The sequence below is a fragment of the Hyaena hyaena genome, unplaced genomic scaffold, assembly GCF_003009895.1.
Source record: "Hyaena hyaena isolate Hyena2069 unplaced genomic scaffold, ASM300989v1 scaffold_270, whole genome shotgun sequence".
NCBI classification, from domain to species: domain Eukaryota; kingdom Metazoa; phylum Chordata; class Mammalia; order Carnivora; family Hyaenidae; genus Hyaena; species Hyaena hyaena.
In genome coordinates, this window is record NW_024080901.1 from 644,829 (window position 1) to 667,996 (window position 23,168).

A 23,168-nucleotide genomic window follows, 5' to 3' on the forward strand; every position below is an offset into this window, starting at 1 on the left:
GGGCCTGATGAAGCTGGAGTGTGGTGTTGCCAGTCTCTGGTGGCCACCGGTGGGGGACATTACGTGAGTGAGTTACTGCTCATGAGCATAAGGTCAGGCAGCAGCCCCTGCTTCTCTGGGGAGCCTACCAACCCTTCCACCCCAGACCTCACTGGATGGACCAAAATGGAAAAGACCTTGGGGCCCACCTTTTCAGCTGTCACTACCAGTGCAAAAGCCAACGGGACCAGCACGCACAAACAGTACCATAAGGTGCCCTCTTCCTCCCGCACCCACACCTGCTCCCCTCTGGAGCCCCCATCGGCACCCTGCACTCTGAATCCAATTGTGCTGTGCCATCTCTTGTAGCTGCCTGCACTCTGGGTCCAGACTATCCCTGCGCTCCACATTCTTGCTCCCAGAGCACAAGAGGAGCTGGAGCCGCTAGTGCTTGCTGAGCAGCCCTCCGTGAGGCTCTGTAGCCAGCTCTGCTGCAGTGCGCTCAAGGACCCTGTGATCAGCGCATAGAGGCACATGTTTTATCAAAAACGCATTTTAAGTCAGAGAAGTGTCCCATGGATAACACCAAGCTGACAGTGGTAGTGAACAAAATTGCAGTGGAGTATAGATCAGTAGCTCTTCATTCTCTGCAGACATGGCTCTCCAGTGGTGGCTGGCAGGAAGCCCACCGTCTTTGAGGTAGACTCCCCCTTTGGGGGCCCCTTCGCTATCAAGCTCAGTGCCTGGAAGGATTACAAGTGCTGCTGTGACCACAGGTCTGTGTGGCGCTCTAACAGCCCTAGCTGCCAGCCCTCCTCCAGGTGAATCCGGAGGACCCCTCAAGGAATCCGGGTATATCAAATAGTCCCACTCTAAGTACAGATGCATGTTCGTGAGAAGTCAGGGCATGTAGGAGATGGACAGAAGGAGTTCCTGCTGCAAAAATCTGATGGTTTCCACAAGATTCATGTGGTGCTGACCCAGAAGAGCCAGGAGATCATTTTCTGTGCTCCATGCTGGACAAGCTCTCAGAGAAGATTGACCAACTAGAGAAGAGCTTAAGCTCAAGTTTGATGGTCTGGATTAAGGCTAGGCTCAGAGAGGACCTGATGGAATTCTGGAGGGACATGTCCATGACAAGCTGTCCTACATCAATACTTGGCTAAACAGGGGCATCCTAGGATCCTGTGACCCTCAATAGATCTTCAAGTGCAAAAGAACCTGTGTGGAGCAACAGGGCCCGGTCTGGTGTCTCTGCCTCTACTCCATGGGTGACCTACAGGACACTTGTACCACACAAGTGCCGGAAGATGCCGGAGGGCCATGACAGCATTGTGCTGATGCTCTACCTCCAGGGGCACGAGCCTTATGGTAGCTCAGCAGACTGTACATCATGTGGGACACCCAGAACCTGCAGATGGTGAACATGATCCAAGCCCAGACAATCCGTATACACACTGATCTCCTCATACATCATGCTTTTCAGCATCTCCCTGAAGGACAGCCAGGTCTGGGACATCATGGGCACTGAACTGAAGTTAAAGAAGATGCTCACAGACCTCAACTCCTGGGTGCAGGCCCTGGTCACCATTCAAAGCTAGATACGCAGTGGCTTCTAACCAGGTAATCAAGATCTGGGACATCTGGACACTCAACTGCACCCACATCCTGCAGACATCAGCAGCAGCACCTACTGTATTGGCACAATGAATGGCTACATTGTCAGCGACACCTAGGAAAACCTCATCCACACATGAGACATCAAGTCTAAGTATCAGGTGCGGATCCTAATAAGCCACATTGGCACCATGTATGCCTGACCCTCATCTTGATGCCAGACCAGACCAAAATCTCCAGCACATCCTAAGAGATCTCTCAGGGTCTGGAGTGTGAATGACATGATCTGCATGCAAACTCTGCTACATCAGCAATGCAGCGTGACTGGGGTGGCCATGTGCAAAGGACCAGCTCTTCCCAGAGGCTGTGGACAGCACTGTGGAAGTTTGGACTTGCTAAAAGAAAATCCAGGCTGGGTCTTAGCTTCTTCTTGTCCTATATTACACCTGTCCATGCCAGGCTTGCTCTCTGAGTGGTCTCAGGGTCTCTTCCTGCCTTGTGGAACAGGTGAGCAGGCTCAGCTGGCCAGGCAGTTTCCTGTCTGCCCTATGCCCTTCAAGCCTTTCTCTGCTTGACTCTGTCCTTGTTTCTCCTCCTGAGATGCCAGATATAACACTGAAACAGCCCACCCTTCTGTCCCCATACCATATATATATCAGAAAGTAATCATATACATATGAGAAAGAAAAGAGCTCTGTGCTAAGGGTCTTGGCTGAAAGGCTGGCCTGCCTTGTCTCTAGAAGAGAAAGGGGACCACTTAAGTCCTCCCACATCAGATTTCATCAAAAGGTCTCTGAGAAAATAATGAAGGTGATTGAGGATGCAGGGCCCTTGTCCCTGATTAAAACTATCATCCCATGGCCCTATGATTGCCTGCCTCCATGCTTGTCCTTACCCAATCAGCTTTTGTCAGATTCCATCTGCCGTTCCTCCCCTAATTATGGCCAAGGCAACCATTTTTGTTTAATCCTTTGGTCTTTAGCTACCCAAATGAGATGTAAATGAGGGTAAATGCAGAAGATAGGAGCTTCTCCTTAAATGACATTCTAAGTGATGTTACTCTTGTGTTTCCTTCTGTGTGTTATATCCCTCCATCCTAAAATATGAGTAATAATGTAGGGGAAACTCACTGAGCTTTGTGGTGTGAATCCTGTATTAACAAGAAAGGCACTTATTCAAGACACCCAAAAGTACAGAAGAGAACACTGAGCGTTTTTCAGAGATAATAGAACCAATTCTCCCAAGATCAAGGCTTTAACACTCATAGTGCTGCCTACCTGCCCCTCCTAGGGTTCATTTCTTCTAGTAGTTCAGCCAATCCATTAGTCACACATTTTGATGATGATAAAATACCTCAAGAATCCCCTTTGCCTGAGTAAGCATCAGTCAGTTAAGCATCCGACTTAGGCTCAGGTCATGATCTCACAGTTCGTGGGTTCAAGCCCCACGTCAGGCTCTGTGCTGACAGCTAGCTCAGAGCCTGGTGCCTGCTTCAAATTCTGTATCTCCCTCTCTCTCTGACCTTCCCTTGCTCACACTGTCTCTCGCAGAAATAAATAAAACATTATAAAAAAAAAAAAATCCCCTTTGCCTATCTGAAGTGCAGAGATAACCCAATAATGTGAGCAAAAGGAAACCTAGAATACTAAGCCGACTGTTGTCTGTCTACCAAAGAAAGCATTCCAGAGATGGAAACCTACCAGTTTCATATGTATTCATTTTACCCATGATGTCCAAATCAGTACATGAAGTGTAAAGGAAAAGGCCAATGCAAACAGTAAACTTTGGATGTGACCCTGCATTTTCATTGGCTTCTCTTTTTTATTCAGTGTTGCTGTGATACTGTGATTTATATTAAGAAATAAATATTCGTTCTTTGTCCCCCATTTCCAACACAGAGCTCTTAATACCCTTTGGAATCTTCTAAGCGAGGAGAGTTAGAAAGGTGCCATATGTTATGTTAATAGGGTGGCTCAGGGCCCCCACCTTGGGATGGGTTGCCAAGGGAAGCCAGTCATGTGATTAGGGGATTGACCTCCAAGTAGGTAAGATAGGCTAGAGATTTAGTTCAATCACTAATGGCCAATGATTTCATCAATTGTGCCTGTGTAATGAAGCCTCCATTTGGTTGTTCAATCCCAAAGAAACAAGGCTGAGAGAGCTTTCAGGTTCCTGCTCACGTGAAGGTCTGAAGAGAGCGGCAAACTCAGAGGAGGCATGGAATTCTGTGCCCTTTCTCCATACTTGGCCCTATGCTTCTCTTGCATCTGTCTGTTCCTGAGTTATAGTCTTTCATAATAAACAGGTAATCTAGTAAGTAAAATGCTTCTGTGAGTTCTGTGAACCACTCTAACAGATTAATTTAACACAAGGAGGGGTTGTTGGAACTTTCAATCTATAGCCACTCAGTCAGAAGCCCAAGTGACAACCTGGACTTGCAGCTGGCTTTTGAAGTGAGGAGGGGCATGGCCTTGTAGGACTGAGCCCTTCACCTGTGACACCTGATGCTATATCCAGGGAGATAGTGTCAGAATTGAATTGAATTGCTGGGCACTCGGATGCTGGAGTCTGAGAATTATTTGTTGGTATGAAGGAGACTCCCCCCGTCACACACACACACACACACACACACACTGGAATTGGTGATCAGAACCCACTGGTTGTTAATTTGTCTGAAGAGTGTCAGTTACTTTCTTAGCATCTGTTTTCCCTGTGAAAGGAATGTAGTGAGGAACAATAAAGAGAATATAGGCATATAGGCTTTGGAATTAGAAAATCTAGGCTGAAAACCCTGCTTCCCCTTTACTGGTCACATATTTGGGAAATAAACTTACCAACTCTTGGCCTCAATTGCCTCATTTATAAAGCAGAAATAAAAATAGTACTTAACCTCATAGAAGTGCCAGGAAGATGTCATCTATGCATATAAAGTACCTAATTGAGATCTTAGCATTTACTAGGAATACAAAACATTTATATCTATTTTGATTAACAAATGAAATAATTTCTTTATGATATTAACTGATTAATATTTGGTAACCATTTCTCATTTCTACTGAATTCAGATGAAAAAATATGTCTGCAAAGACATATGGCCCTTTCTACCCTACCTTGTACATTTTGAATGCATCACTGAAATTCTGACAGAAAATAAAGAATGCTTACCTCTTTAAGAATATATAATGATTGTTGACAGTCAACCAGCTTGAAGAAGCACTTCTGGATTGATTAACAATGACCCATAATTAAACACAACAGTACTTAGAAAAAGACCTGATGGTCCCAGAAAGAATTGTTTCAGGAATAATGAGTGTTTATCATTTTTATTTGCTTCCTAAGTGGCAGTTAGCAACATTAGTTACCCAGATTTTTAATTAAAAATGGGAAAAATTAATAAGGTACTTCTGTCAAGAGAAACTTTTAAATATTTGTCATCATAATATAAATTCAGTATCTCTATAATTATATAAATGACATAGGATATTTTTAAGAACACAAAGTTGTCTATACCACATTTTCCTTTAAGCAACATGTTTTATTAAAGAGGCTATGAAGTGGAAATTGTTTTTACAACTTAAAATTGTTGCTTTCTCTCTTAAAAAAAGAACACTAATGTTTCACAATAGAGTTAGAAGCATAACACAGGATATATAGCAAAACAGAGAAAATATTTTGTTAGCACCTACCAGCTTTCCAGCCCATGGGAATATATATATATAACATATGTAAATATTTACATGTGTATTTATATATAAATGTATCTATTCAAGTCCTCATATACTTTTTCTTAGATGTGGTTATTTGGAAGTCATTTTTCACCTACCTCATTTCTCATTTTCAGATATGCTATTCTGAGTAAGACACTACACCAATTTGATGATTCTAATTTTCTTTAGATATCAAGAAAATAACCTGTACTTAAAGAAGAAAGCTAAAAACCCATTACCTCCAGATACCCCCAGGAAGTAATATTAAAGGATTATTTTTTAAATAGGAAGCCATAATAGTAAACAGAATGAGAAAGAAGAAAACAGTAATAAAATTTTAGAATTTCTGCAGCAGGTAAAACCATTAGGTCATTTGAACCAGTCCTCCTGCTGAGGAAATGTAGACAAGCTGGGTGAAATATAAAATCATCTTCTTGAAGGGAGTAGAGAGCTAACAAAATAATAAACCATTACCAGAATGAAGATTTACAAGAGATCAGCATCAAGACAAGTGAACCTAGCTTTGGGGGCCACTTTTGCCTTCCAGAGCATTTGCAGATCTGTAAGAAAGGCAGAGGCTGAAGTGCTTTTAAAAATCTCTTCACTGGAAGGGAAAACGTTGAAGTTCAGGAGATGGTAAAGCCCTAGTAGCCCAAAGGGCTGCGTCCTAGCAACAAAGGTGAACACAAAGGGAGCCGTGCCTCTGCCAAAGGTATAAAGCCCAACTCTAAATCATCTGTGTAGTCTAGAAAATCTCCAACTCATAAATTTTATTGAATTGACCTCCGATTTGCTAGTAATCCTCAGTGGAGGGAAGAAGCAAGGAAGATGCTACCTAGAAAGAGATACCCAAACTTCAAACTCTTTTTATAAGCTTATTTTTAATATGTTTGGTAAACTTTTTATTTTATAATAGATTTAGACTTAAAGAAAAATTGTGAAGATAGTAGAGAATTCCCAAATACCCCATATATAGTTTTCCTCTGGTATTAATATTTTCCATTATTATAGTACATTTGTTGAATTTAATGAACCAATATTGATACATCATCATCAACTGAAGCCCATACTTGAATCAGATTTTCTTAGTTTTTTTGTTTTTTTTTTTCCCCTCTTAACCAATGCCCATTTTCTGTTCCAAGTTACCATCCAGGACACCACATTACATTTAGTCATCGTGTCTCTATAGATTCACTCCTCTTGGCAGTGAGTTTCTCAGACTTTTCCTTGTTAATGATGACCTTGAGAATCTTGAAGCATACCAGTCAGATATTTTGTAGAATGTCCCTCAATCGAGAGTTGCCTGATACTTTTCTCATGATTATACTGGGCTGTGGAGGAAGACCACAGAGCTAAAGTGCCATTTTCATCATACTATATGAAGTAAGCATACTATCAACATGACTTCACTGTTGATGTTGACCTTGATCAAAGTTATGTTCAGCAGGATTCTCTACTATACAATTAATCTTTATCCCCTTTTCCACATTATACTCTTTAGAAGGAGATCATTGTACTCAGGCCATACTTAAAGAATAGGCATTATGCAGGGCACCTGGGTGCCTCAGTCGGTTGAGCGTCTGACTTTGGCTCAGGTCATGATCTCGTGATTCATGAGTTCAAGCCCCACATCGGGCTCTGTGCTGATAGCTCAGAGCCTGGAGCCTGCTTCCAATTCTATGTCTCCCTCTCTCTGCCCCTCTCATGCTCATGCTCTGTCTGTCTCTCAAAAATAAACATTAAAAAAAACTTCAAAAAATAAGAATAAGCATTATGCTCTTTGAGGGCATAAATTATCTATATAAATTATTAGGAGTTCTTTTGCATGGGACATTTGTCTATTCTCTCCCATTTATTGAATTTTTCAATAGTTTATCAGTATAGACTTATGGATATTTATTTTACACTTTGTGTTATAATCCAATACTACTTCATTTTATTCCTAAAATTTCTCCAGCTTTGGCCATTGAGAGCCCTTTGAGTTGACTCCTGTGTCCCTTTGATATACTGCCATCATTGTGGAGTTGCAGTTTCATGGGGGGCTTTGTTTTTTTGTGTTTTTGTTTGGTTTGGTTTGGTTTGAGCACTTCCTTACTTTCTGGCACTACAAGACATTCTGGGATCAACTTGTATGTGTCCTGCTCAAGTTTGAGAATCAGCCATTTCTCCAAGGAGGCCTGGTTGATTTTACTGAAGGATGGCATTATAATCAAGATCTGGGTGTTAAGTGTGCTCATTGCTACTGATGTGTCATTGCTTCTAGACTCTTACAGCTGATGGAGAGTCCATCACAGAAGATATATTTGAGATCAATCCTTGATTGATAAAAATATTAAAAAAAATACTAGAATTAGTGTAAAAACTTAAAAGTGGTGTCCTTTGAATGAATGGAGGAATAGATACACTTCACAAACCTTGTAGAACTATTGGACTTTTTAAACTCTGTGTATGAAAAACAAATTTTAAAAAGTTAAAACCAGACTTAAACCCAAAAAGTCATCTGTATGTAATGCCACAAAGAAAGCGATTTACAAAGCAGAGCATTTCTATGAGAACGGAGACAGCTTTGCTGCCTCTGGAGACTAACACATAATGAATAACCACATACTTCGAGGGATAGCAATTAAGCTCTTTCAATGGATGTTCCTTGAGCATGTCATTTTGGAAAACATTTGACCCTAACTGTCAGCCTTCTCCTGCATTTGGCAGGACTTCCCCTGACTCTCTGTGTCACTGTAACAGGTGAATAACTAAGAAAAAAGCCCTTCTTCTGCCTGTGGACACTTGTTTATAATGGCATTCAGGGTCCTGGAGCTAGGCTGACAGATGCTCCTCCAGAAGGTTAATGAGATAAAGGTTCCTCCAGCTGGCCCTTAAGCAGAGATTAGACCTGAGGGGAAGATAAGCAGATTATTCCAGAAACAGACATTGCTTCATGTTCTTCATAAACTAGCACCCTTATAAAGGTAAACCAAGAAGGTTATCCTCTCTCAGCTGGCATCAGTATTTAATTATTTTTCATATTTCTGTCATTTTTTAAAATGAGATTTGGGACCATTCTCTGATTGTTACCAGGATTGCCAATGCACAAAAGCCAGGATGTATTTGGAAACTAGAAGGGTTATTTTTGTTTTTTGGATTTTTCTCCAAGTTCAAGGAACCAGCGGTAAGTTATTTGAATATGTGCTTACTTTTAAAATTGCCTATCTATAAAATCTGTTTGCAGAAGTGAACATTCAAAATCAACAAGCTGACCGTTGTTGTCTCAGAGGGCTAGTATAGGGTAGGCCCTAAATAAATATTGATTAATTGATTGAATAATTGTCAGAAATGGTTTTCACTTGGTTGAATATTTATTTCATAATTTTAAGTGCAATTTATGTTAACAAAATAGGAGAAATGAATGCATCCTTTTCTGCTTTCATAAATCATTGAATACAAATTCATATCATTAATGCCAATACCATTAGTAGATCCATGAACCATTCCACTTATCTCTGAAAATTGACAAATACAATATAAAAGTTGATGCTAATATTTTTTAAGCTAATATTTTAAGCTATTTATGATCAGACAAAAAACGCATTTCTTACCTTCTCATAGTTAAATCTTGAGTCACTTTTCCTTAAAAAATAGCAACTGGGCTTTGTCTTCAGAGTTCAGGATGATGACAAACTCAGAAACATCGTTGTTTTGGAAGTTGTATGTATAAAAGAATGAGGCAGTACACGTTCTTTTTTAAGATCACTGATAAATTTTATTAATTTATTTATTTGTCCATTTATTTATTATTTAAATTCAAAGTTAGTTAACATATATTGTAGTCCTGGCTTGAAGAGTAGAACCCGGTGATTTATCTCTTACATATGACACCCGGTGCTCATCCCAATAAGTGTCCTTGTTCTTGCCCATCACCGATTTGGACTATCCCTCCACCCACCTCCCTCCCAGCAACCCAGTTTGTTCTCTGTATTCAAGAGAACGAGGCAGTGAATGTTCTTATGGCAGATCCGCAAATGAATTTAAAATTAAAGCAGGCCACTAAGTAGACATATTTAAGAAAAATAAGGTATTTTTTATATCCTGTTGACGAAAGCTTCATTTTTTTTTAAGAATAAACCTGGTCATTGTAACATATTCAGGCTCTTTAAGACATTTGAAATCAATAATGTCTGGTTCTTCCATAAGGATCACATAGCTTCAGACAATTAACATTTTGATAAAAGCATTGGTCTGAAAATGTCCAGAGAAAGTAAAACAAAGAGTTGTTACATTTGTAAATCACAAAATAACTGACCCCATCAATTATTTTATATGTAACTTTTTAGTGCTTGCATTTAGAAGGAGAGAAAAATTCTATGAGATTATACAAAAATTTCTTTTACGTTTTTCAACCTGTAAATGATAATCGATGAAGCAAAGGTTACTTTCCTTTCAATTGTCAATAACTTATCAATGTTTACATTTATAAAAACATTTTAATTAGGAAAAAATGATGGGATTCCAGTGTGTTTTGAGCTTAACTTGCTAAAACAAACTTACTGTCTATTTCACACACTTGACTAGGCAAATCAACTTTGGGTTTGTCATTGTTGTTTAATTAATTGTGCTAACTAATTTAACTATTTTTGCTATGGTAATACATTATTTATCAACCATTACAATTACAGATAGCATAAGCACTTACAGAAAGTTAAATTCAATAAGCTCACCAAAACCTATAATTTGTTATATGCCAGTTTCTATGAAACAAAGTACAATTAAGTAATAAAAAATCCTATAAGGATTTTACTTGTTTGTAACTTTTTATTCTGTAAGAATCTCAGATCTGTGAACTTCTGTTAATCTCCAATTACTGAGATCTACATTAATTACAGTTTATGTACCTCAGCCAGATTGGTTTCTGCGTTGGTGACTAATTAACCATCACAAGTGTATTTACATAGAAAACAGTTTGGGGAGGAGGAGTGAGAAGAGTTAATACAACTAGCTATTAAATATATCCACTGATGGTTCAAATTTGAGTTTCTTTTTTAAAAATTATAGATTATTTTTTAAATGTTTAATGTTTACTGTGTTTTTTTCAAACATTTACTTTTTACATTTATTTATTTTGAGGAGACAGAGAGAGACAGAGCACAAGTGGGGGAGGGGCAGAGAGAAGGAGATTCTGAAGCAGGCTCTGGGCTCTGAGCTATCAGCACAGAGCCCGAAGTGGGGCTTGAACTCACAAACTGTGGGATCATGACCTGAGCTGAAGTCGACGTTTAACCAACTGAGCCACCCAGGCACCCCTAGATTATTTTAAAAAATAAAAAAAGATACGAAAAAATTGCACATAAAACTTCCATCCAAACACAACCTATGCTAGTACTGATACATGTATCCTCCGTCTTTTTTTATGCACACTTATTTTTTACATTATTGCAGTTCTACAGTAGCACAATTTTATACTAGGCTTTCTGTACACCTTTTCTATTATATCAGTGTTCAGTGTTGCTATCTAGTTTTGACAAGTGTCAATTTTTGGCTGCATAATATTCCTTTCAGTTGATAGGTCATGACTTGCTTTACATAATACTCAACAAAAGAGAAATAATTGTTCCTAATTATATTCTTATTATTAATAACATTGCAATAAACATCTTTATGTAGGTCTTTCTTAGTATTTAAGATTCTTAGCATAAATTGACTAAAGTAAAACTATTGGGTCAAAGCAGCATAAGCAGTTTTATAGTATTTGATCCATGTTTACTAAGGTTCTTCTTGAAAGTTTTCCTATGCCTTTAGGTGATTTTTCCCAATTCAGTTCCACAGAGGGTTTACCAGCTACCCACTACCATGCTAGACATAGAATATTAAGAGACCCAAAGACATGCCAATACTTTAAAAGTTTTCCTTTAAGCTTTGCAATTCTGAATATAGTTTTCCATTGATACACAAAAGTGAAATGTCTTTGATTTCAAAACATTTACTAAGTAAAATTGTTTACACAACCAAACAGTTTAATAATTTCAAGAAACAATTATTTCATCAAGATACCAAGGCGCCTCTCCTATTCCTAACAGGGATCCCAGTTGCATCTGATGTGCACAGCACTGCTTTATGCTTTTACCTTTTCATTACACATAAATAATTTCATCTAATTGATTGTGACATTCCAATGTGTGGGAGAAAGAAAAGAGAAAGAAATCCACCACCCTTGGCAAGTCCTAAAATGGGAATAATGTGTATCAGAGTATGTGCCTTTTGCATTACACTTAGATATACTAAATGAAACCTTTAACTAAGTAAGTTAGTCACTGAGGTACGGCAATTATTTTTGTAGCTGTGAATGTCAGAAAATTTGCATTTGAAGACACTCTACTTCTTGTTAGCCTTTACTACTGGGATATGTTCTCATTTCATAATTACCCAGGAAGGTGTTTTCCCTTACTGTAGCTCCATTAACAGAAAACATGGATTCATTTCTATGCTTGACATAGCTGCCCAATGACAGTCACGTTAACTTTGCAGCTCCTCTACTTTGTTCATTTCTGCTACACTCTCAGGACAGTGTAATTCAAAAGGTTCAAGGGAGACTTTTTTTTCAATTGTATCTGAAAAGATGGCCTTATAATCGAAGCTCTGTAAATTGAAGACACTCTGTGTTCAACTGGGCAGACTCTGGCAGCACACCTTGAAGCCATTTCTTAGATTAAATACTCGCTTTAAAAATAAAAAGCCCCTCTGTGCGTATATAGACAACCACACTAAAGGACTATTATATTGTGAACTAATTAGGCAACACTGACATGACCTGCTGTTTTCTTGACCACTTCTATGAATCATGAGTATGCAGCCATATTGACTCTATTTGCATGCTAATTATCTCTGGAAATTCGGATCCTGTATATCTTTGTCAACACAATCATATGAACAGCAGGTTTTATGCTGTTTTAAAATAATCCATCTAGTTCCCTGGGTGGCTCAGTCGATTGACCATTCGACTCTTGATTTCAGCTCAGGTTGTGATCCCAGGGTCATGGGATCGAGGCCCACATCAGGCTCTGCACTGAGCATGGGACCTGCTTAAGATTCTCTCTGTCTCAGGGCACTTGAGTGGCTCAGTCGGTTAAGCGTCCGACTTCGGCTCAGGTCACGGTCTCATTGTTTGTGGGTTTGAGCCCTGCATCGGGCTCTGCTGACAGCCAGCTGAGAGCCTGGAGCCTGTTTCAGATTCTGTATCTCCCTCTCTCTCTGACCCTCCGTTGCTCACCCTGTCTCTCTCTCTCTCTCTCAGAAATAAATAAAACATAAGAACATTTTTTTAAATAAAAAAAAGACTGTCTCTCCCTCTGCCCCTCGCCCCTGCTCATGCTCTCTCTCTCTCTCAAATAAAAATAAAATAATCCATCTAAGGCAACAGTTTTTTTTTTTATAAGAGTCTCTAGGTTTGTGTTATAATTCAGTATATATGTAGTAATGACCACAGTAAAATTTCTGACATCATTGTTATACTGTGAAGTACCAGACTCCAGGATGACAGAGGTCTCCATCCACACTGCCTCTTCCTACTAAAGGACATGAAGGACACTTCTGCAGTTGTGGAGAAAGTAGTGATTATACCAATCCTTGGTATACCACAAAGCAGCTTGTTGAAAGGAAGCCAAGTATTTGACCACAGTGTGAGTTTTAGCCTTCCAAAGTGGGTATCTTTTAGCAAGCACTGGGTCTGAGCTCACTGTCTGAAGAGTAAGAGATGGTGTCTCTGGGATTCAACCTCACAGATCGAGAGCACCGAGTCAGACAGAATCATTTTAATAAGGAAGGAAGGTGCCCTGGACCAAGGCAACCTGCATGCCAAAGCTTATCCTACAATGAGTTGATAAGGTTGACTGGCAGAGCCATGGTAATGAGAATTCATGTATGGAAATGCTACTGTCAGGTGTGAACCTCGGCATGCATCACTATAATTATTTATTGAGGATGTACTCTCACTACTGTACCTCTCTTCTGGCCACAGTGAGTGTGGGAAGAATATGAAGGAGCTACAGAAAAGTAATAAATGCTTCTAAGCATATGGTTATATTCAGTAGATAAATATTCTTCCATTTACATTTAGTCATTCTTGAGGAAACAGTGTCTTTTTGTGTGTCTTTGAAAAGTCATCTTAATTCATTCCAACTTGGTTTTCTTCATTACGCCATCTCTAGTCCCTTCATTCAATGCAGCCAACACCTATTTTCATAATTTGCTCCCCCAGGAGAAGGATTAAAGGAAACTACACTAAAGAAATTTTGTGGAGAAAATTCAGGACCTTGAAACTAATGAAAAGTTTCCACTTCAGAAATATTTTAACTTCATGTAGAAATAGCATATGTAGGGCTAATTTGTCTGTCTTAAGTTTCCTTCTTCATTTATGAAGAAATGAAAGTTACATTTAATTAAGCCCACATATGAAACCCAAGGCCACTATTACCAACCCACTGTAGGCCGTTCAGACCTGATCAAAACATTTTGTAGGTAGCATTCATATTAACAATCCTTTAGCTTAAATATGTTATTTTTTTTAAAGAAGCTCAGGCAAATTTTAATAAATCTTCTTAAGATTTCCGTGGCTAGTAGACAACCTGCTCATTTCTGTCCAGGAACCCAAGGCAAAAATACTAAGTAACACTCCTAAAATCATTTGAGGTGGGAAGATTAGAACCCAAACTGGGATTTGTGCTGTATGTAGTCCTATCATACATCTGCTTAGTCTATTAATCAGTCCAATATAATACAATGAGAGAAATTAATATACTTCTTACTGTTGAGTCAAAAGACAACTTTCCTCTGCTAACATCGCCAAACCATTGCTGGTTCTGGGCCATTTCTATTGCGTGTCTATTTGCATGACTGATCTCAGGATAGCTGCTCATATCATCAGCTCTATCCTAAAATTGGAGGCATAATTTTTGGAATTATATTACTCATTAGGAAAAGTGTGGCATTTTGAATTCCTTAAAGAAATGGAGTCATTTATCCATGGTATCATTTTAAATGCCCGCCATTAAAGTCTACGTTGAACAGTAGGTGGCTTATTTACGATTATGTTATGTATTTGAAGGCAGAATGTGGCCTAATGGATGTGGTTTGATACATTCAGAAAGTCTCTTCTGAAGCCAAAGATACTTCCCTATCAAAACCCTGAAATTTAGCCTCCAGATTTCTGATATTTTCAAACTAGAGATCAATAATTCTGAAATATCCCTTTCTAATCATTTCTTCCTTCCTTCTCTGAAATCTGAGTGTTACTCTCATCAAAACATGCCAGTCCTTCAGCCTCTCCCAGCTCCTCCAGTTATGCAGCCCACCTACCCCTCCGTGTCCCACACATTAATCCTCGGTGCTGGAGTCCACTTCCTGGCCTCTCTCAATACTCTTCTTGTTAGTACAACATAAACCTTACTCCATGACCTCCTGCCCATTTGCTTGGTTAATCCCACTCTGGGTAAAGTTAGCTTTCACTTTTCCCACTATCATTTCTGAACTGCCAAATGTTATTAGATAATCCAAAATAAATGAAGTGACACAAATTCATGCACCATAACCACAAATGGGCCTCCACGCTCTGCCCACAGTCCTACTCACCTCTGATTCCCTGACTTCATCCCCTCGTCCAATTTCCAAAAACTCTCTCTCTTCCAGCCAACAACCTGATTCTCCCTCACTCACATAATGGCACAATGAAGAGAAAGGTTTTTAGGCTTTATGAAAGCTTTAAGGCTGCATTCATCACAGAACACAGTTGCACAGAACGGCTCTTTCTGCGTGTGTGACCTTGGCAAATCGCTCAATCTTATACATACCTCCAATTTATGGTTTCTCATCTATAAAATGGGAATAATAATATCAGTGCCTTCCTCATATGGTATGATCAAGAGAGGTGAAATAATGTTTATGAAGCTCCTAGTGAGGTATCTCCTATAAAACTGCTAGATAAATGCTAGATCCTAAGATGACTGTGATGACTTCCATTACTGTTGCCACTTCTTTCTACATACTGAGAAGATTGAAGTCATCTGATGTCATTCGATATCTCTTTTTTCTGCCTCACACTGTCTTTCAATCTTATTCAAACTCTTCTTTTCTCTCATTTCAGAGAGATAAAAAGATTTCATATTTTTGCTAATGTTATTTCTACCTACCTATGATTTTAACTCTGTTTACAACCAATTCCTCTATGCCCTTCCTCTGCCAGTGTCCTTTTCCACTGATTTTGTTTTCCCAGCCTAAAAAATTTAATGCAACATTTCTCAACATTGGTGAAAACACCAGTGCTGGGACTCCAGCTTTGAAGATTCTGATTTAGTTTTTCTGGGTGAGACCCAAGCCGGAATAGTTGTTAAAACCATCCAGGAAATTTTACTGTGCAGCCAGGTTGCGAATCATGATTTAGTGACCTTCTGGAAAGATATGATATGTGGGTCATTATAATTATGGGCCACCAGAGGGTTTGTTTTAATCTTCCTTTTCATAGTAAATATTTTCCATAAATATATTTGTAGTTTGGAAGGAGTGATCTCATTATTTAATAGGGTTGACAGAGTGGTTTGTATACTCATTCCTTCCATTGTGCTGTTTCAAATTTTTTAACCTTTCTACATAAATTAGGGCTACAGGATATGTATTTTTTTTTTATTTTTTAAGCTTATTTATTTGGAAGGGGGAGGGGCAGAGAGAGAGGGAGAAAGAGAATTTCAAGTTGGTTCATGCTGACAGCACAGAGCCTGACACGGGGCTCGATTCCACAAACCATGAGATCTTGACCTGAGCTAAAATCAAGAGTCAGACGCTTAACTGACTGAGCCATGCCAGATTCCCCAGGTATATCATTTTTTTTTAAGTTTATTTACTTATTTTGAGACTCAGAGAGAGAACAAGAAAGAGAGGGGGAGAGAGAATCCCAAACAGGTTCCACACTGTCAGCACAGAGCCCGATGCCGGGCTCGAACTCACAAACTGTGAGATCATGACCTGAGCTGACATCAAGAGTCAGATGCTTATCTAACCGAGCTACCCAGGCTCCCCCAGGAATATGTGTTTTTAAAAAGCTGCACAGAATATTCTAATGCACACTGTTAAAATCAAATGCTTCATGAGGCCAGTAACCGTGTCCATCTTGTTCTCAGTCATATCATCAGAATCCCCTTTTCTGGCATAAACCTCTGCTTCCTGCATTCTGTCTGTGGCATTCTGTCATCTTCTATCTCTAAAGTCAGGAATTTTGATATCTTGTAAGACAACATCCTCTTCATGTCCAAGTTGTCATCAAATCCTATCAAATGCTCTCCTGATAAAGGTTTAGCAACAGTCTCTTCAAGGAGTAAAAATTTATAATCATGGTGTTTGTCAGTATCCATAGTGCAAATAAATCCTCCTACCACGGCCAGTTTCAATCTACCAATGTGACAACACCTAATGTGAGTGTGCACAATCGGCTCTCAGGAGCCAGGAGCCGATATGAGCCTGCTTCATTCAGCAGGCCACAGCACTGTCGATTCCAGCACACAGCGCTTCTTTAAGCCAGCTTTGCCTTTTCATCCTCATTGCTGTGGGACTATGGATAACAGCCTCCTCTCTTCTGACCTTTGACTTCTCCATTTCCTGTACCCATGATACCTAGTCAGTCAGTGGCATATCCTGTCAATACTTATCTCAGACATGGCTTGTATTTCTTGATCTTTAACTAGCTTTGTTATTCATTGCTTATCACCTTTGCCACTTGGGGGGAAGAAAGAGTAAAGAATAGAACTTCCATATTTTCCTCAATGCCTTCAGAATGAAGACTGGTAGTTTCACTTGACGGTCCTTGTGATCTGGCCTCCGCCTTCCTCTCCAGCCGCACTTGTAGAGACCACTTGAGTCTTGTTGCCATGGACAACACCCATTGCTTTCTGTAGCTCTCCTTGCCTGGGAAATATGTGTCAAGAATGTACAAAACAGGGCACCTGGGTGGCTCACTCGGTTGGGCGTCCGACTTCGGCTCGGGTCACGATCTCACGGTTCGTGGGTTCGAGCCCCGCATCAGGCTCTGTGCTGACAGCTAGCTCAGTGCCTGGAGCCTGTTTTGGATTCTGTGTCTCCCTCTCTCTCTGACCCTCCCCTGTTCACACTGTCTCTATTTCTCTCTCAAAAATAAATGAAACATTAAAAAAAAAAGAAGAGTGTACAAAACATAACTGTGACATTTGGAGAATAATAATAAAATGCTTATCTCCCAGATTAAATAATAAGCCACTGATGGTACCTTAGAAGTTCTCTGCTCTGTCAGGCTCTCCACCCCTTTGCTCCTTGCCAAAGGTAGCCACAGTCGTGAATTTTGTGCTAATCATGTCATTGCCTGTCATTAGTATTTCCAGTTATAAATGTGTTCTCTAAATAATATATTTCTTGGTTTCCTTTGTGATTCTTATATTTTAAAAATATCATGCTGAGTGTGTTCTACTAGACTTACTTCTTTGACTCAACATTATGTTTCTTTTAATTTTTATTTATTCTTAAGAGAAAGAGCATGTGCATGCATGAGGGAGGTGCAGAGAGAGAGGAGGACAGAGGGCCTTAAGTGGGCCGTGCACTAACAGCAGAGAGCCTGATGTGAGGCTCAAGCTCAAGAACCATGAGATCATGGCCTGAGCTGAAGATGGGTGATTAATCAACTGAGCCACCCAGGCGTCCCTCAACATTATGTTTTTACGATTCATCCACATTGTTGCATTTAGCAGACCCTGAGACAAAAGCTTACCTGTTATTCTTCATTAGGGAGTGCATTTTCAGGGTGGGAGCCTGCTGGTAAATGCAAAAGATCTCAAAAATGTGTCTCAAAGGCCATTAGCTTCTCTGCATTTTCCTACATGCTAGACATGAGCACCTCTATGGACAATGGGCAGATCCTGATGCTTCTCACACCTCAGCAGCAACAGAAAATCATGGGGCAGAGAAAACAGACACTGTGAAACATCTGTGAGGCAAAGAGCTGTGGGCTGTGTCTGCTGTGGTGGGTCAGAGCTGGTTAAGAGCTGGTCTGAGAGAGTGGTGAGGCAAAGAGGGCCTGAGATGGTGCAGGATACCACCTGTAGTCATTGTTCCATTGATGGACTTGGCTGTTACACTTTCGTATGCGTCCTCTGATGCACACAGCAGACAGGAGGTCTCCAGAGTCTGGGACTTTCATTTCCTCTCTGCCTCTCTTCTAAGTAGGAGATTGTTGTGTCATGAGGTGTGCGTGATTTCAATTTTACCAGTGGACACCAAACTGTTTTCCTACCAGTGTCATTTTGAGTGAGAATTCCTTTTGTTCCAAATCCTCAACACACTTTGTATTGGTATTGCCGATTGATAGATTGATTGATTGATTTAAATTTATTTTTTAAACTTTTTTGACAATCTTTGGTGAGGAGAAGGTGATAGTGAAATAGTATTTTGTTGTGGTTTATTTTGTATTTCCCTCATTAATGAGTTTCAGTATCTTTTGATATATTTTTTTCTTTTCTAGAAAATGCTTATGCAGGAATTGTGCCCATTTTTTCACTAGGATGTATGCCTTTTCTTACTGACTTAGAGTAGTTCTTCCAAAGTTGTAAATATTAGTCTTTCTGCAGTTATGTACCTTTCAAATATCTTTTCCCTGTTTGTAGCTTATCTTCTTACTTTCTTAATGGTAACCTCCGATAAGCAGACATTCTTCATTTTTATGTAGTGGAATTTATCATCCTTTAACTTAATGGTTTGGGAGGATTTTCTGTCCTACTTAAAAAACCTTCCCTAGCTTAAAGTCTTGAAATTTTTTTTTATATTGTCTTACACAAGTTGTATAGTTTTGCCTTACATATTTATGCCAACCACAATTGGTTGTGTGTGTGGGGGTTGGTGGGGGAGAGAGATGCAGTGGAAAAAATTTTTTTAATGTGGATAATCAACTGTTTTAGCACCATTCACTGGATAATTTCTGCTTTCCTCTTTGCTCTGTGATATCCCTTCTCTCATGAACATGGTTTTGTCCATTTTATTATCCCTGGGCTAATAACACATTGCTTTAATTATTACAAACTTATAATAACCTTGATATCCTATAACCATGTTTCTGGCTTTGTTCTCTTTTTTACATGAGTGTGTAAGCTCTTCTTCATCCTCTATTCTTACATAATAGAGTCTAAAATAAGCTCACCAAGTTCCACAAAACACTTTATTAAGGAGATTGAAATTGTGTTGAATCTATAGATTAACATGGGGAGAACTGATACCTCGTAATGTTTAGTCTTCCTATCCAAGAGCATGGAATGTCTCTTCTTTTATCAGTACCTTACAATAAAGTTGCATGATTACTTCAGTAAAGGGCTTACATATGTTGGATTTATCCCCAGCTACTTTATATTAATTATGATCATGTAAATGACATTCTTATTACATTTTCTATGTAGAAAAATAATTGGTTTTATATCCCTTAGCTTTGCTGAACAATCTTCATTCTGAAAATTCATTAACAACTCTTTGGAGTTACAATTGTTTTAACTTAAATAATTAAAAATTTTTCATTCATGAATAAATAAAATTTGAGTTCTTCTTTTTTAGTTTTTGCATCTTTTATTTTTTACATTTTCTTACTGTCCCTAGCAAGCCATTCAGCATATTAAAGGCAAATGGTAATTGTACACATTCTTATCTTGTTACTGATCATAAAGGAAATGCTTTCATCCTTTACTGTTAAGTATGATGCTTGTTTTACACTTTACATGTTTTAGTTTTGTGAATGCCCTATAACAAGGTTTTTTAAAAAAAGTTTCCTTCTATTCATAAGAGTTTTTATCATTAATAAATATGGAAACATATTGTATACTTCTATATCTATTTAGATTACCAGCTGGTTTTTCTCTTTTAATTCATTAATGTAATAACTTGCCTTAATCAGTTTTCAAATATTAAATCATGAGGTACATTCCTGAGATAAATCCAACTTTGTCCTGACTGTTTTTCACATACTGCTGGATTTCATTTGCTAATATCTTATTGCAAATTATTGTATTCATATTCATATGCAAGATTGCGCCATTATTTTTTATCTCCTACTTTCTTTTGCAAGTTTTATAAGACTTTGTTCGAAAATGAAGTTTGTCTTCCTTTGTTTAATATTTGATAGAACTCTCTGATAAAGCTAGAGAATATTTATGGAAAGATATTTGACTGCTGACTCAACTTTTTTAAAGGTTATAATAATAATGAGGTTTCCTATCTTTTATATATTAGTTTTAGTACCTTGTATATTTCTAGAAATTTATCCATTTCATATAAACTTTCAAATTTATTGACAAAACATCATTCATAATATCCTCGTTGTGTTTTTTCAAAACATTAGTGATGTCCTCTTTTTGCTATCCTGATAGGATTGTGTCTTCTGCTTAATTGATCAATCTTATTTTTTTGGTTTTTATTAGCATTCTCAAAGGAAAAGTTTTCTGGCTTTTATATTTTTTTTCTCCTTATGTTACTATCTTGTCTTTTACGTTTTCCTAATCTCTATTCTTATCTGTTTCCTTGTCTTCTATGAGTTTATTTTGTTTTCTTTTGGTAACTTCTTGAGATGGATTTAGCACACTAATATTTAGCTTTTTTTTTCTTTTTCTAAAGCAAGCATTCTCATGAGATAAATTTGCTTTTCAAATACTGATGTTACCATATCCCACAAGTTTGGGGATATGTAGTATTTTTATCATTTGATAAAAACGTTTCTACTATGCAACATTATTACTCCTTTGTCATAGTTTTTTTTTTTTTAATAAGGACTTTTTTTTTTTTAGTTTCCAAATATATGGAGATTTTCTGGTTGTTTTTTAAAATTGATTTTTAGCTTACTTCTCCGTTGGTCTGAGAATACAATGTACCTGCATTAGAATTCAGTATATAGTCAATATTTGTGTATGTTTTCCCAGTGTTTGAAAAGAAGGTATATTTTATATTATAAATAATAACATGTTATATATTACATAATATTTTTATTTTATAGTATTCCATGTCCATTAAGTTAGTTTTAATTATGTTTCCATTGTCTATATTGGTATTGATTTTATCTGCTTTTCCTCAGTTACCAAGAAATATCCTTAAAATCTACCTGCTATTATTGATGATTTTACTTTCTTTATTATTCTGTCAACTTCTGTTTTATGTTTTAAAGTAATATATTAAGTGCAGAAAATTATAACTTGTTACCTCTTTCTGATGACTTTTAAACTTTTATCATTATGATACTACTGTCTTCTTTGTAATACCTTCTGCCAAATAGGAAACTTTGTCCACTGGTATCCTGGAACTGACTCTTACTAACTAATCTTACTAACTTACAGGAGCCAATTACACACATCTTTTCACAAATTAGTGCTTGGTAATGTCACACCAGTGGATTGAAATCAGCCATGAGGGAATATTAACTTTTTTCCTTCCTTTTAATGTCAACTTCTCTATGTCTTTCCATTTAGATGTATCTCTGAAAACAGCATAGAGTGGGGTATTTCTTTTACTGTAGTCTGACAATCTCTGTTTTTTAGCAGGAGCATTTTGTCCATTTTCATTTAACGTGTCCCAAATATTACGAACATATTAATCCAAAACTATGGTGTTTGAATTACTGTCATACCCTTTTCAGGTTAGAAACCTGACACATATAGAGATTATCTGTCCAAATTCAGGAAGTGACTCAAAAAGGCAAGGTTATTTTACTATAACTTCAACCCCACAGATACTCAAAGCAAAGATCATCTTTCCTCTCTACGTGAGCATAGGTCCTCAGAAAGTTTAACAAGCAGAGATTTACAGCTGTTTCTGTTGACTCAGCTCCAATTCTGTTCTTCTTGAGTAGTTAAAAATACATTTTTGTGTGGAAATAATACGCACCAATGCTATATATGCAATTCTCTCTCTACTCAGAATTCCCATATACTCCAGATCAGGTCTGCATGACACCACTAAAAATGAGGGAAAGTGTTTCATGGTTTGCAATATAAGAATTACGAGCAGCAAAAAGATTTAGAAAACAGGGATGCTGAGCTAAATAGAGCTAATTCTACTATGAGTACTTTAGACATTGTAATATTTTACTGAGCTAACTATGTTCCAAGTGTGTAGCACCCCTGGAATCCCAAAGGAAAGATATCCAAAGGTCCAGCACCGGAGCACAGCTGAAACCAGAAGGAAAGAGAGATTTGGCACATATCATTTAACGTATCTCATAAGCAAATCCACATTCCTGTTCCTTGATATTTTCTTAGGACACATTTGGGGGAGTTTTTTTTGTACACTCTTGGTAGATCTCTATGAATTCCTGCCACTCATCTTCTTCATCCACTTCGAAGCAGATCATGGACTCAGTCTGCCTCTGGATTATGATTACCTGGTACTGTTTAAGCGTAACCCTTTGGTTTCCATGCCATTCAATATTTGTATTGAGCTATGCTCAAAAAATGCTCTAAACTGTAATGCCCCATACATTTGTGAGGTACAGTTGTAACTGGGCATCCACATATCAGACTTACTGGTAATATTCCATTCTGATTCTCTTATCCATAATCTGTGTATTTATTTAAACTCCTGAAGGAGTTCTGAAACCTATGGAGATTGTATACATGTATACATGATGCATTAAAAATTGAGAAGCACAAGAAAGGAAAAACGTTAGTAGAATTTAAGTTAATGGAAGGATGAGACGATTAAATGTAGCTTAATGGAATTGGTCCCACATTTACATGGAGAGGGTAGCAGCCTACGCAGGATGATTTGAAGGCTACCAAAAAATTCAGTTGCTAGAGAAACTGCGGGTTTCTTTTCAGCTGAAAACAAGCCTCAGCTACGCGG

At 38.2% G+C, this 23,168-nt stretch overlaps 1 protein-coding gene and 1 pseudogene across 1 annotated transcript in view; both read left to right on the plus strand.

Moving 5' to 3' along the window:
* The window catches only part of IMPG1 (interphotoreceptor matrix proteoglycan 1), a 170,071-nt gene that overhangs the window by 32,493 nt on the left and 114,410 nt on the right, over window positions 1-23,168 (plus strand). The window lies entirely within an intron of this gene.
* On the plus strand, window positions 160-1,995 carry LOC120240906 (annotated as a pseudogene).